Source organism: Bos javanicus, chromosome 2 (assembly GCF_032452875.1).
Source record: "Bos javanicus breed banteng chromosome 2, ARS-OSU_banteng_1.0, whole genome shotgun sequence".
NCBI classification, from domain to species: domain Eukaryota; kingdom Metazoa; phylum Chordata; class Mammalia; order Artiodactyla; family Bovidae; genus Bos; species Bos javanicus.
Window position 1 is genome coordinate 57,617,480 of NC_083869.1, and position 16,925 is coordinate 57,634,404.

Here is a 16,925-nt window from a genome sequence, read left to right on the forward strand (position 1 = left end):
GGTTGGTCATAAGTTTCCTTCCAAGGAGTAAGCATCTTTTAATTTCATGGCTGCAATCACCATCTGCAGTGATTTTAGAGCCCCCAAAAATAAAGTCTGTCTCTGTTTCCACTGTTTCCCCATCTATTTCCCATTAAGGGATGGGACCAGATGCCATGATCTTCGTTTTCTGAATGTTGAGCTTTAAGCCAACTTTTTCACTCTCCTCTTTCACTTTCATCAAGAGGCCTTTTAGTTCCTCTTTATTTTCTGCCATAAGGGTGGTGTCATCTGCATATCTGAGGTTACTGATATTTCTCCCAGCAATCTTGATTCCAGCTGTGCTTCTTCCAGCCCAGTGTTTCTCATGATGTACTCTGCATATAAGTTAAATAAGCAGGGTGACAATATACAGCCTTGATGCACTCCTTTTCCTATTTGGAACCATTCTGTTGTTTCATGTCAGTTCTAACTGTTGCTTCCTGACCTGCATACAGATTTCTCAAGAGGCAGATCAGATGGTCTGGTATTCCCATTTCCTTCAGATTTTTCCACACTTTATTGTGATCCATACAGTCAAAGGCTTTTGCATAGTCAACAAAGCAGAAATAGATGTTTTTCTGGAACTCTCTTGCTTTTTTGATGATCCAGCGTATGTTGGCAACTTGATCTCTGGTTCCTCTGCCTTTTCTAAAACCAGCTTAAACATTTGGAAGTTCACATTTCATGTTTGTTGAAGCCTGGCTTGAAGAATTTTGAGCATTATTTTACTAGCATGTGAGATGAGTGCAATTGTGTGGTAGTATGAGCATTCTTTGGCATTGCCTTTCTTTGGGATTGGAATGAAAACTGACTTTTCCAGTCCTGTGGCCACTGCTGAGTTTTCCAAATTTGCTGGCATACTGAGTGCAGCACTTTCACAGCATCATCTTTCAGGATTTGGAATAGCTCAACTGGAATTCCATCACCTCCACTAGCTTTGTTCATAGTGATGCTTCCTAAGGCCCACTTGACTTCACATTCCAAGATGTCTGGCTCTAAGTGAGTGATCACACCATCGTGATTATCTGGGTTATGAAGATCTTTCCTCTGCTATTCTTTGGAACTCTGCATTCAAATGGGTATATCTTTCCTTTTCTCCTTGCTTTTTGCTTCTCTTCTTTACACAGCTATTTGTAAGGCCTCTTCAGACAGCCATTTTGCTTTTTTACATTTCTTTATTTGAGAATGGTCTTGATCCCTGTCTCCTGTGCAATGTCACAAACCTCTGTCCATAGTTCATCAGGCGCTCTGTCTATCAGATCTAGTCCTTTAAATCTATTTCTCACTTCCACTGTATAATTGTAAGTGATTTGATTTAGATAAAACCTGAATGGCTTCGTGGTTTTACCTACTTTCTTCAATTTTAGTCTGAATTTGGCAATAAGGAGTTCATGATCTGAGCCACAGTCAGCTCCCGATCTTGGTTTTTGCTGACTGTATAGAGCTTCTCCATCTTTGGCTGCAAAGAATATAATCAGTCTGATTTCGGGGTTGACCATCTAATGATGTCCATGTGTAGAATCTTCTCTTGTGTTGTTGGAAGAGGGTATTTGTTATGACCAGTGCATTCTCTTAGCCAAACTCTATTAGCCTTTGCCCTGCTTCATTCTGTACTCCAAGGCCAAATTTAATTTGTCTGTTATTCCAGGTGTTTCTTGAGTTCCAACTTTTGCATTCCAGTCCTGTATAATGAAAGGGACTTCTTTTTTGGGTGTTCTAAAAGGTCCTGTAGATCTTCATAGAACCATTCAACTTAAGCTTTCAGCATTACTGGTAATAAACTATAAATTAAAAAGGGAGAAAGTATACTTTTATTCTCCCTCTTTCTCCCTTCTGCTACTTCGAATGTGAAGGTGGTGGGGAAGTAGCTGTTCTAAGCTATCAGCCTTGAGAGGACATTCTCAGGAGGGCAGAGAGAGAGAGAGTGAAGGGGAGGCCAGGTCCCAGGTAAAATGGGACTACTACACCAGCCCTCAACGACAACTGGGCCTCTATTACATGAAGTGTCTTTCATCTTCTTGCCAAGTAAGAAATGATTATTTCTTGAGCCCTGAACAATATGATGAAATCATTGTCCATCCTGCCAGGGAATTTAGACTGGATACTTCATCTTCACGATTGAAACAAATAACAGGAATTTAAGAGTTAAACATTCTACTAACTCCCTCCTGAATTTCTCCACTATTTCCATTAGAGATAAAAATCTCACAAACAGATTAATGGAAAAGATATAGGTTTAATTATTTTCCCATGCACATTAACAAAAGCAGTAAAATGTGTTTTATTTACTGGGGCTGTTCTATACCATCACAATTCTTTAGAGGACTATCCTCATCAGCATTCTTTGCCTGAGAAGAGTGATGACTTTTCTGCTGAATTTAAGGTAATTCCACTGCTCAGCTTTAGTGAACACCCCTTAGCACATTAATGAATAATATTTGTGCATTAGCAAACATGCTCCAGAGACAAAATCAAATCAAATGGGCTTGGATGTTCATAAATTCTGACACTTCTAAGCTCTCAGTGAGACACTGTTTTATAATGAATTGCACAGGTTACATGCATTCCGCCAGGAGACTTAAGGCTTTACTGGGCTTGAATAAAGTGAAATTTAGTTAAGGATAAAACAGCGACAATAATTAAGGATTTTCACAAATCCTTAAGGATTTTAATTAAAATCTAACTTTCTAGTCATTCAGTGCTTTATGAAGTCACCTAAACTTTGGCAGCATTCTTCTATGAAGTGTGGTATAGACATAGATCACTTCATTTTTAAAAATGTCTCCTAGCCATTCCTTAACATTATTGGAGAGCTGGGATGATGACAGCAGAGCTGCCACAAGGGTAACTTTGAGATTAAGTGAATCTTATGATGAGTAGATTGCAATGGTTACTGCTTCTTAAGAGCAGATAAAATTTTTTAAAAAATGAACAATAATTGAATGTAGGTCTTGGTACATCAATTGTCTTGATTTCTTTGTGTATATCATCCTTCCTGTTAACGTTCAGTTCAGTTCAGTTGCTCAGTCATGTCCAACTCTGCGAGCCCAAGGACTGCAGCATGCCAGGCTTCCTTGTCCATCACCAACTCTTAGAGCTTGCTCAAACTCATGTTCATCAAGTTGGTGATGCAGTTAACATTGATCTCATGTTTTCAAAACCTTCTGTTAATTCTCTTTGCTGCTCCAGTCTTAACATCTTCCCTTTCCACCCAAACCTTTTGCATGAGATTGTTTATATTTGCCATCTACTTTTTCACACTTGCCATTCCTATATTTTTTAAATTAATTAATTTTAAAAAATTTGGCTGCACTAGATCTTCCTTAGTGCACACAGCTTTTCTCTAGTTGTGAAGAGTGGGGGCTACTCTTCACTGCAGGGTGTGGGCTTCTCATTGTGGTGGCTTCTCTTGCAGAGCATAGGCTTTAGGCGCAAGGGCTTCAGAAGTTGCAGCACGCAGGCTCAATGGTTGTGGCTCACAGTCTTACTTGCTCCAAGGCATGGGGAATCTTCCAGACCAGGGATCGAACCCATGTTCCCTGCATTAGCAAGCAGACTCATCACTGAGTCATCAGGGAAGTCCTATTTTTTTAAAAAAAATAGTTAATATTTATTGAAGTATGCTGGATTTAGAGTGTGTGTTAGTTTCTGCTATATGGCAAAGTGAATCAGTTATACCTATACATATATCCACTCTTTTTTTAGAGTCTTCTCCCATATAGGTCATTACAGAGTATGCAGTAGCATTTCCTGTGCTATACAGTAGGTCCTAACGGAGAAGGCAGTGGCACCCCACTCCAGTACTCTTGCCTGGAAAATCCCATGGGCGGAGGATCCTGGCAGGCTGCAGTCCAAGGAGTCGATAAGAGTCCGACACGACTGAACGACTTCACTTTCACTTTTCACTTTCCTGCATTGGAGAAGGAAATGACAACCCACTCCGGTGTTCTTGCCTGGAGAATCCCAGGGACAAGGGAGCCTGGTGGGCTGCCGTCTATGGGATCTCACAGAGTTGGACACGACTGAAGCGACTTAGCAGTAGCAGTAGCACAGTAGGTCCTAAACAGTTATCTATTTTATATATAGTAGTGTGTATATCGGAGAAGGCAATGGCACCCCACTCCAGTACTCTTGCCTGGAAAATCCCATGGATTGAGGAGTCTGGTAGGCTGCAGTCCATGGGGTCCCTAAAAGTCAGACATGACTGAGCAACTTGACTTTCACTTTTCACTTTCCTGCATTGGGGAAGGAAATGGTGACCCACTCCAGTGTTCTTGCCTGGAGAATCCCAGGGATGGGGGAGCCTGGTGGGCTGCTGTCTATGGGGTGGCACAGAGTCGGACATGACTGAAGCGACTTAGCAGCAGCAGCAGCAGCAGTGTGTATAAGTCAAGCCCTATCTCCCAATTTATCCCTCTGCCTTCTTTCTCTTTTGTTAAACATAAACTTATTTTCTACATCTGTAATTCTATTTTTGTTTTGCAAATAAGTTCATTTGTACCATTTTTTTTTTTCAATTCAATATCATACACTATTTGTCTTTCTGTGACTGACTCATTTACCATTCACATCTGAGTTATAAACTGGCCTACTGCCCTGCCAGTGGCTAAAAATTAAACTTCCTAGAGTCTTTCCTAACCTCCTTGCTACTAAGCACAATAAACACTTTGAGGTCTGTTATACTCATGCCCTCAAATATATGACAATATGCATATTATTCCCAGGTAGCGCTAATGATAAAGAACCTGTCTACCAATGCAGGAGACATAAGAGACTGTGGTTTGATCCGTGGGTTAGGAAGATACCCTGGAGGAGGGCATGGTAAGTCATTTTTAGTTGTATTTGTTTTCTGTGACACACAGAAAAGAGGATTACGTGCAGAACTTGAATTTGGACTCTGTGGCAAGAAAATAGATGAAGCCGTGAAAGTGGATGAACCCTTCCCAGGGACTTTAACAGAATGCAACCACAAAAGGGGCTGAACCTGTGTCTTCTGAGGCTCCTGCATTGAAGGTGGATTCTTTACTGCTGAGCCACTGGGGAATCCCCCATCTCACCATATCATCCCCAAATTTTCTACTTTCTAAGTAGTTCTTGAAAATATCTACTTATTTTTTTTATCTCTATTGCTCTACTTCAGTACAATATACCACTTCATCTTTTCTAACATCATAATAACCTATTATGGTAAGAACTAATTTTAAAAAATATTCTGGAAGCCATACAGGGTACGGCTTCTCTTCCTCCATAGATGCTTCTCTCCACTTCTTTCCTCACTAGAAAGCCAGAGTAATTGTTTTACAACTAAATTTGACCATATGACTCCTATTATTGAAATCATTCATTAAATTATCTTGGCCTTTAAGATCACTTAGAAGTTTAAATCCCTTAGTCCATTCATTTCTCAGAATTATTTTGTCTGTCACTCTTCCATGTCTTAAGAACATTATATTTGAATGTGTTCAATTAGTGGCTTCATTCAGTTGTTTACCATTTTCTCATTGCTTACTGTCTGACACCTTTTACGCTCCACCTTCCCTGCTGACACCTGAATACATTGAATTTCTGACTCTGATGAGTCTGTACCTTCAGCATAGTTTACATAGGCTTTTCTGATTTTGCTCCTGCTTACTCCTAGGCCTCTATTGCTGCACTCTGCATACCTTATATTCAAGCCAAAACTGCATTTCCTTTCAAAAGTGTGCATTGCTTCACAATACTATGCTTTTGCATATGCTGATTCTTCTGTCTTGAATGTATCCTTATTCCCCTTCATGCTGCTGCTTCTAAGTCACTTCAGTCGTGTCCGACTCTGTGCGACCCCAGAGACGGCAGCCCACTAGGCTTCCCTGTCCCTGGGATTCTCCAGGCAAGAACACTGGAGTGGGTTGCCATTTCCTTCTCCAGTACATGAAAGTGAAAAGTGAAAGTGAAAGTGAATTCGCTCAGTCCTGTCTGACTCTTAGCGACCCCATAGACTGCAGCCTACCAGGCTCCTCCCACCATGGGATTTTCCAGGCAAGAGTACTGGAGTGGAGTGCCATTGCCTTCTCCAATTCCCCTTCATACTTAATGACTATCCACTTGTTTCAGTATGTAGCTCAAATGACAGGCTACTAGAAACATTCTCTTTCTTCCTCAGATATAAATGATCACTTTTTCCTTTGTTCCACCACTGTACCATCAGTGTACTTCTAAATTAATCCCAAAACAATTATCATGATTTTTGAAAATATATCTATTTACCTTTATAAGCTAAAAGTTTATTGAATTTCTTATATTTTCAGAGCCTAGCATAATGCCATACGGACAGTGGGTGTTCAATAAGGGTTTTTGACTAAATAATATATAAACAGATCATTTCACAGTACTTTTTTTTTTTTTTTAAACTAAAATCTGATTATCCTGAGCCCTATTTACTGGTCACTTCCTTAAGCTAAAACTTGTAATCCCTGGAGCTTTAGAAGAAATATTAGGAATGGAATAGGAATCAATTTATAGTGGATTTATCACAACCACAGCACTCCTGGTAGGAACTCTAAGTATGAGGATGAATGCCACTCAATTAAATAACTCTTTAAAACTTGAGCTTCTCCAGCAGGAATGAGTAATTATTTAAAACTCTTCAAAATGTGGGCCATAGACTAATTTAGTAAGTCAGAATTTTACAAGTTAATTGGATTCAGTGCTAGAAAGAAAGTCTTAGGCCTTTTCCTAACAGCTGTTAGCTAATGGAGGAGTCATATGGACATCATTTGCATTGCCGAAATGGTGTCTCTTGTTGAATTGAATGGTAGCCAATTTTATGACCTCCAGACACTTTACATTTTTCTCCCCATGGGAAACATTCTACATACCAAAATAAACTCCCTACATTCCACGTCTGACTGCTAATCAGGAAAAGTGTAGATTTACAATAATTGTTTAAATAATTGTTTAATTAGTTACCTGCTAGGTGTGATTTAGTTTGAGCTTACATTTACTTGAGAAACAGTATTCTATGCAGTTTCTCTTTGGCTTTCTGAAAAAACAGAAGACTCAGTAAATTGAAAATGTTCTATAGGTGATGGTTTCCATGTGACTGGTGAACATTTAGTGGTGCTTCTCAGGTATATAGAACACAGGATTCAGTTTGGACAATAAAAAATAAATAAATAAATACAGTCCTTCTTCCTAAATGTATATGAAACCTACTTGCTTTACTCTGTCTCTGCTACCCTCTACTCTGCCCAGGCTAATTTAATTTCTTGCTTGTACAGCTGCCATAACTTGCTAACTGGTCTCACCAATTCCTGTTCTCCTGAAATCTATTATCTAATAATCACAATGTCCTCCTTCAGACACTTTAATGGTTCTAAAGATAAAGGGCACCGTTTTCCTCTTGAACTCACAGACCTTGTAGGATCTGGCTTCTGCCATCCTCTCAAGCCTCATTTTGGTGTCCTCCATTTCCTCTGCCAGAAGTTTGGCCACATTGGCCTTTTTCAGACCAATATCTTTTCCAAGTCCTTTTCCATTTCAGGGCTTACACCTTTGCTCATCTCTTTGCTTAGAATCTTCTCACTCCATCCCTACTGCTGCTGCTGCTGCTGCTAAGTCGCTTCAGTCGTGTCCAACTCTGTGCGACCCCATAGACAGCAGCCCACCAGGCTCCCCAGTCCCTGGGATTCTCCAGGCAAGAACAATGGAGTGGGTTGACATTTCCTTCTCCAATGCATGAAAGTGAAAAGTGAAAGTGAAGTCGCTCAGCCGTGTCCGACTCTACTAGCTTGGCCAATTCACTTGGTTATTTTCCAAGCTTCAGCTTGACTCAATTGTTCAGAGAGCTCTTTCCTATCTCCACACAGAAAGCAAGGCCACCCTGGTATTTGCTTAAATAATGGACCCTGCAACAAACCAGATAACTAGAAAGAAGTTAGTGATGTTTGACAGAAAACAACAAAATTCTGTGAAGCAATTATCCTTCAATTAAAAAATAAATAATTTTTTTTAAAAAGAAAAAAAAATTCAAACAACAACAACAACAAAAACATTTATATGAGGGTCATCCAAACAAAGCCCTTTTAAAAAAAACTCCAACCTCTGGAAATTAATTGAAACACATAAGCAAAAATTGTTGAACACCTAAAACTCACTCATTGACATATCACTTTCATTTTCATAATTTGAGATAGAATGTTTTCTAAACTATACTTCTGTGTCTTAAATCATACTGAATAAAATGAGTTGCCTTGATGCTCCACTATGAACTGCTCTAAGAAAGAAAGTGAAAGTGAAGTTGCTCAGTCGTGTCCGACTCTTTGCCACGCCATGGACTGTAGCCTACGAGGCTCCTCTGTCCATGGAATTTTCCAGGCAAGAATACTGGAGTGGGTTGCCATTTCCTTCTCCAGGAGATCTTCCTGACTCAGGAATCAAACCGGGGCCTGTCACATTGCAGGCAGACGCTTTACCGTCTGAGCCACCAGGAAGCCATGAACTGCTCTATGAGATCGTAATAATTGATAGGATTTCTTAGGAAGCCTGAAAAACTTACACCTTTCTTTCCTAACAGGATCCTAAACAACTGAGTAAGAGAACAGAAACATGAAAGAAGAAGCAAAATATCAATATGACATCATTGCTATAGTCATGTTGTGAGACAGTCTACTGAACCTGTTGCCTGAATCACAGGGACAGGCACACGAATTAACTCTCCTGACTCATATTTTCTCTAGTGCTTCAATGCTCCCAAGGAAGACCCACTTTCTGAGTAAAAAAGGCAGAGCTGAGCCCAACATGAGAATTTATTCCTTCCCAATTCACTAAGAGGTGACTGTTAAGAGAGAGTTCTCCATGGGTTTTTCATGTCCCTGCATGGTCAGGGCCTTCTCAGTGAAAGACATGTTTGAACAGTGAAGAGCCTTGGAAGTTAGGGGTGGTGTGTTCCTCCAGTGGGCTTTAAAGACATACATTCCAGGGTAATAATTACGACACCCTCTTTCCCCTTCCCAGAGATGGTTGCTTCCACTCACCAGAGCCAAGCAGGGTAGATGTTTTGGCAGTCCATACAAGTTCAGAATCTCCTAATGTCAGGAGCCCTCACCTGAGATGCGTAGGTCACCCTGGTTTTTACCACACTGCCCTTTGAGAACTGGGTTGTGGGGAACCAAGGTCAGGTGCTGCTCTGCTCTTCTTTCTGTAATGAATGACCTGACTCTCTGATCCAGGGATCTTGTATCATTTTATCACATTTGCTAACTTAACAATAAATTATTACAATTTCCCAAAGGCAGAGAGCTAAAAAAGAGAGACATGCAGTGTACACTGGGGTAACTCTTCTTTCTGGAAATTAGGAACAGGGAAAAAGTGTTTCATCTTCTGAGAATGATGGTGGTGATACAGGTAACGATAAGGACATCAGCATCAGCACAGTATTTACCCTTTATTAAATGCTTGCTATGATCTCTGTACAAAGAACTTTGCAATTGTTACCTCTCTTAACCCTTTAGCAATTTCTTTCTAGAAGAACTTTTATTATCCTCATTTTATAGAAGAAGAAATTAAAGTTTGGAAAGGTTAAGAAATGCTGCATGACATGGTAATATATGTAGAAAACAGAATGAAGGCCCAGGTCTGTCTGACAAAGAATCCTCGTCTTTTTCAACTAATTAACAGTGAAAACTCCATGAGGAATGAGATTGTGTCAGTCTTAGTTACCACTAAATTACCATAGTCCCAGACCCTCAAAGTGTACTAGGGAGATATATATATATATATATATATATATGAATATATATTCCATTGTTAAGCTATCACATCTCTATGATTTCAATATGCCTACCTCTGCTAGCCCCTGTATCACTTAAATGTGAAAAAATCAACCATGAGCTAGTTTTAATCCTATCAAAATAAGTGTAAATGATGAGACTCAGAGGAATTCACTGGCTCTCAGGTTTATATTGAAACATTAATGGTGGAAAAGAAATGAGGTTAAGTAAGGGATTATGTTTTTATCACTTCCTCAGAAATTCCCTGCAGAGAGCGATTACAGCTTGAATGCAACAAACTGTTCAAATCAAGCCACTCTCACTTTGCAGAACTTCTTAAGGAACAACAATTCTCATTCATTTCCATTTCAGAACACAAAGAATTTACAGCAAGTAAAATTTGAAAGATTCTATATTGAAGTGATTAGATATTCATATGTTGTAATATCCAGTGGCAAGTGCTGCTGACACTGTTACACTTCTTTATTTTGCATTACTTTAAATAAAAAGTTACAAGGAAAAAAAAAAAAAGGTGGGAGTAGGGAGAGGATTTCACCTCTTCCTTTCTCTGAGACTGGCCTAGGTGAACTCTGCTTGTCTACATGGCAAAAGCATGTTGACAGCAAAACATGATCCATCCTTGGCCTTACTAAACATCTGACTTCTGACTTTATGAAACTCAAGTCTTACAGCATGGATTGCAGGATCTTAGTTCCCAGATCAGGGATTGAAACTGGGTCAGAGCAATGAAAGTGCCAAGTCCTAACCACTGGATCATCAAGGAGGTCCCTCAAGTCTTATTTAAGGGCAATATATATATATATATATATATTTTTTTTTTTTCCACAAAGTTTCTGTAGATCAGGAATCTTGCTGCTTACTAGGGTCCTTTGGCTCAGGGTCTCTCACAAGACTGCAATCAAGGAACCAGCTGGTTCGGTGGCCTTTTTAAGACTATTCCTGGAGAAGAATATGCTTCCAAAATCTCTCTTATGTCTTTATTATTAGTAGAATCAGTTCTTCATTGGTTCATGGGCTGAAAGCTTCAGTTCCTTGCTTATGGGGGCCTCTCCATAGCGCTCATCGCTTGACAGCTTGTTTTCGTCAGATCATGTGAATGAGAGAATGAGAGAAAGTGCCCAAAGAGGAAGCCACAGTCTTGGTATAACCTGTCTCAGTCTGTATAAGCTGCTATAACAAAATACCATAGACTCGGTGACTTAAGCAACACTTATTTCTCATAGTTCTGGAAGCTGGAAAGTCTAAGGTCAAGGCACTAGCAGATTTGTTATCTGGTAAGATCATGCTTGTTAGAAACAAGTCTCTGGGGTCAGCCCACACTCAAAGGGATGGGATTGATGACACAGTATGAACACAAGGAAGCAGAGACAGGTGGAAGCCATATCAGAAGCTGCCTGCCAAGGTGGTGAGAGCATTCCTTCCTGTTTCTGAAAAGACACCTGGCTGCAGCTGTAAAGCAGAAGACACCCTCGTGCCTGGTCGATCCTTCTGTGCTCCGCTCGACAGAGGCAGAGACTCTCACCACCTCTAGGCAGTTCTCACCTCTTCACCTTCATACTGAGCTCAGAGCACCTGATTTTACCACTGTTCTTTCCTCTTGGGCTACCTATCTTGGTTCCCTGAAAAATAATTTCTAAGAAGGATAAATGAAATTATAATGAGTGCACAAAAAAAGTCTTATATTCATTTGAACTAAATTATCCTCTCATAATTTCTGAGTTACTTCTTTAGAGGCTTAAGAATATTTGATGATTAGCCAAGAGTGCTTGCTGCAAGTTGTAATATTTGTATGGTTCTATTTGATGGCAATTAACCCTCAGAAAAGCTATACATTGTTACTGTGTATGTGTGTGCATATATATATATATATATATATATATATATGCTACTGCTAAGTCACTTGAGTCGTGTCCAACTCTGTGCAACCCCATGGACTGCAGCCCACCAGGCTTCTCTGTCCATGGGATTCTCCAGGCAAGAACACTGGAGTGGGTTGCCATTTCCTTCTCCAATGCATGAAAGTGTAAAGTGAAAGTGAAGTCGCTCAGTCGTGTCTGACTCTTAGCGACCCCATGGACTGCTGCCTACCAGGCTCCTCCATCCATGGGATTTTCCAGGCAACAGTACTGGAGTGGAGTGCCATTGCCTTCTCCCATATATACATGTTATATATACAATATATGTATTATATATAATAAACATGTGACAATGTTCTAAATGAAATTATACCAGAAATTTTCCAAATTGAAGATCTCTAACTTGGTCCTTTACTGTAAAATGGAAGTTTAAGTCTGATTTTATTTCACACACTTCATTTTTTTAGACTACACATTTTATAATGATTGCTAGTATACATATATATTTAGGACCAGTTCATGATTTTTTTTAACTTTATTTTTCTTTTATGTACTCAGTTATGAAGCTGTCTTTTACCCAATAGAAATAACAAAAGTGAAATAGAACAAATACATAAAACAGTACCCTTAGTAGAGAACTATATTTTAGTTTTGTTGTTCAAGTTTACTTTTTCATTTGCTTGTTTGCTTTTAAATGAACGCACATAATACCTTATGAAATCTGAAAATAGATAATTTGGGGAATCCATTTGTTTTCATTTTGAATAAATTACCAAAAGCTAGAGGTGTACTCTAAACATATTGAAGTTTTGGTAAGAAATTCTAAATTGACATAGGCCTCTAGTCTATGTGCAATAAAGGAAAAAAATCTGTCAGTCAACTTGCATCTCTAGTCATGAGACTAGAGCATAAGTTATCACAAGAGGCTAGGAGACAGTCTTTGGAGTCAAATTGACTCCACAGCCGCTGACCTCTCTTTGCAGAGGAAAAGAGGATAAAATTCAGAGTTATTATTCAGTACGCTTGGGGCATCTAAATGGCTATGTAACCAATTATTTTTATTTTCAGCAATTTCTGGGCTCTTCTCTAGACATAGAATAGTTCTAAAATATTTAAGATTTAGTTAGTAAAGAAACTGTCTTTTCTCTGAATGTTAATGACTTTAATAGAAAGTGAGGTTTTGTGTCCATCTTAATAGCATTTATTATCAGAGACTAACCTGATAATACAGATAAAATGCTGACAACAGTATATTAAGAAAGGATAAGAAATTTTCAATGCACTTATTCTGTATAAACTAACCATGTATTCTATACAATTTACTAAGTTTGACATTGGGAAAAGAAAGATAAATATCTACTCTTAAGAATTTCATAACCCATCTAGGGAAAAATACACACATATAACTCTGTTACAAGAGAACTTTATTTTCCTGGAAAAAGCCATGCGTAAAAATCTTACTTCCACGAATTTCAAATTCAGACTTATAAAAAATATGACTAAGCAATACTCTTGGTCTTGAGCAATTTTTCATTAAAGTATGTGATTCTATTTGGTGATTTTAACTGAATATATCTATTTTACATATTAGATTTAAACAGATAGGTAGAGGAAAAATATGAGAAAAGCAAGTAAACTATATTTGCTTCCATAATCAAGGGGACTTGTAGCAGTTGTCTTAGAGGTAGAAAGCTCTTATTTCAGAAAATATCTTACTAAGCTGCTTTGATTGAAGGAGTAAGACTCCTTCAACCTGATCTAAATGGGAGAGTTTTATACCAAATATTTAAATTGCTGCTATAAAATTAGAATTACAGGATGCCCAATTATGTGTCTAGTGACAATCCAGGAAGCAATAGCTTCTGTAATAATTGGCCCAAAATGGCCAAGATTTGATTACTCTCCCTCAGCTTCTCTAATTTTTTCTCTACTCTCAATTTAGGATCAACCAGAAAGAAAACAAAAGCAAATATACATGACTAACCAATCACATAGGATTGCTCGCTTCTAGCTATCCCACCTACATTGTCCTCAGGACAACAAGCCCCTAATCAGAGCATGCTTTGATTAGAGGGTTAACTTTTTCACCACAAAGTTTTCCCAGTCCTAGGCCTGCCTTTGAGGTTCTGCAAAAATATAGGTGAAGATGCTGACTCCCTTGCTATATAGCAAGCTCTGAATAAATAGCCTTTCCTTTGTTCATTTGGTTGATCTTCATGTATTTCCCCAAGTGTAAGATTTTGTTTAAAGAATGAATTGAGATTTGAGCCCTCACCCCACCAAAAGTATTAGGAGTCATTATGTAATCTAGTGTTTTTGTCATATAGATGGGAAACTTGATTTTGAAAAACATAATTAACTTGCCTTCAATCTGTGACTCTCAACCTCCCATTCATTAGGGAACCAACTGGGAATTTTGAAAACATCTTAAGCCTAGGCCCCACACTCAGAGAAACTGAGGTGAAGCTAAGCAAAAAGGTGTATTTTAAAACTTTCTAGAAAGTCCTAATGAGACTTAAGGGTCTGGAATCTCTGTCTTGGTGGTAAAATTCAGATACAAATACAGGAAACTGAACTCTTTCCTGTTTTCCACTAGCTTGTGGCAGTTAAACTCCTTCATCTCAATGTGAAATAAGAAGGGCAATCCAGAAAAATATAGTAACATCCCTCCTGGCTAGAATTCAAATACCAAGGAGCCCCACCTGTCTAACAAATATGACAAAGCAAAGCAAAAACGACCTGTGGGTAGTCAAAATAGTGTCGCTTAGTCAAAAAGGATTCCCTCAAGCCTTCACTCAGAAAATAGGTATTCTTATTTTACACACACTTCTGACAGGTTTGGAGATCTGATTTTCAGATTTACAGCCTCGATGAAAGAGGCGATGCTTCAAGCAGGTTGTTTGATTGTCCTGAGAAATGACACCCAAGAGGAATGGAGGAATTAGGAAACCTACAAAAGTCAGAAAACCTAGGACCTGCAAAACCACTGGGCTACACATCGCAGTTGGTCCTGTGGTCACAAAACAACCAGATAGCCTATTTTTGGAAGAAAAAAAAATCCCAACTTAAGTAATTGAAAATTATATTTGTTACAGTTTGGCTAAAGGCATCAACTCCCAATTATTCTGACAGCTGGATATTTCAAATGCAGCATTACTTAAGACTTTTGAACAACTGAGAGCTTTCAAAAATTTGGCAATACTGTGTTCAGTTTAGACTAAAAGAAATGAGAAAAACTGTTTCAGCTTTTGCTCCAAACCATGCTTACCCAGTGAGGTATATTTTGCAAAGACCAATACATCAGTTAAAGCTCTATTCTGAATATATCTTGGCAAAAGCCATTTTTCACAATGTTATTCCCTTAGAATTTTTTAAGGTGGGCTCTGGTGATCCATAGCCAGTGAAGGGAGTCCTTGGTTACAATATTTTCAAGAAATCCTCAGAGATAAACCAGAACTAAAGTCAATACTCTGTATGGACAAAGTGTCCTCTACTGAGCCTTGGGTTTCTGTCAGTTCTAATCTTTACAATTTGTAGCCTAAACTAATAAACCATTGCCCTTGACTATCCTGCTTGAAGGGTGTTCATCTGAATGACACAAAGGCAAATGGCAAACAATATATTCACTTAATATTTAATACTCCTTTCCTGCATACATGCTAGTGAACACCTAGCATATTGCTTATAATGGTGCGTGAAACGAGAATGCAGCTTCAGTGATAAAGGTAGCAAAAATATTCATTTTAATGGAGATCACAATAAATTTGAAACATTTTAAGCAATGTTTATTAGATTCCTCAAATCCAAATATGGAAAATATTAGTATATTAGATGTCACTTTTCATTCAAATATTTGTCATCATAAGATACCCCTAAATAGACTCTGTAATTTATAGCTACCCAAAGATAAGCATCAAATGTCACCCTTGTAAGTCCATAGACTACTCCCAGGCTAAGCCAATTGGAATCAAATTAAAAGGTGTTAGTTATTTACATTTTAGTTACTTTAAGTGATTGTCAAAGGGATAATTTAAAGTAGCATCTACTATCTGAGGAGCCTGGTTCTTGATTAAAAATGTGTATTTGATTTTTCAGGCCTGACATGGCTGACTACAAAGGCTGAAGCTGGGAGACCTCACTGGGAAAGCTGTGCTTCTCACACAAACTCAGTGCTTGACAGTTCATCACCACTTCTGAAGAGAGGGGTCATCAAGGACATGAGGCTCTTACAGGTGTTTGCACCCCAGCCTAGATAACTTTCATTCTTCTGTCTCTATCTGTGGCCATGGGCAGAGGTCTTATTCAGGCATCTCTGCTGAGACTTCCATATGAGGGCAGAAGGAAAAGGAGGAAATCTTGAAGACAGTTTTCATCACTCTGACTCCTTATCCAGTACTTTTCCACACTTAGCCCTCCTTCCTCTTCTTCCAAATCTAGACTCCGTAAAATTGCTTGATAAATCTCACCGGGAAACGTTCAAGAGAGACCTCTGCCAGTGTGCTGTTCCCTGGGGAAAAATGGAAAAGGAGGGGTCAGTATTTTCTCTGGTTTTAGACTCTTACCCATACCATCTCAGTAAGTAATGAAAGTGATTAACTCTTTCATCTTTGGCTTGTTGCTTTAAATGGCCGCTCCTGACACCTGGCAGCTCAGTGCTTTCTCTCCCAGCTCAGCTGAGTTCCTGACTCTACCCACATTGGTTTCAATACATATTTTCATCCAGTCCCCAAAGAGAGTTCATGACAACATTTCTGCAATATTGATGTCTTGAGGACTTCTCATTAGTGTACTTCATTTCTATAATTTTAGGGGAGCATGTTTTATCAAAACCCATCATGCTTCAAGAGTGACTACTTAATCACTGAAATCTGGAACTTCTCCATCCTCCATTGGATGACCTATGTCTCTGTTTTATTAATTCCTCTACCACATACTGAGTATTCCAGTGTCATCCCTTAGCAAACCAAGACTCTCCACCCTCATACTCCGCCATCCTTGGCATCACCCAAACCCAGTCTCTTCTTTGCATGTTTAAATTATAACCAAAACATTCCTCTTTGATTTATGCTCTTCTCTCAATATATACTTGTTTCCACAGCTTGATATTAATGAGTCACACAGGATAGACTGGTGGAGAGTTTTATTTCAGGAGATGTTCAGCAATGCTTATAACCACTTGTGTTAGGCTTATAGCCACTTTATCTTCCTGTACGTTCTATAAGTGAATCCATACCCTCCTGGGAAAGCTTCCAGCATGATTTATACATAATGACTATTC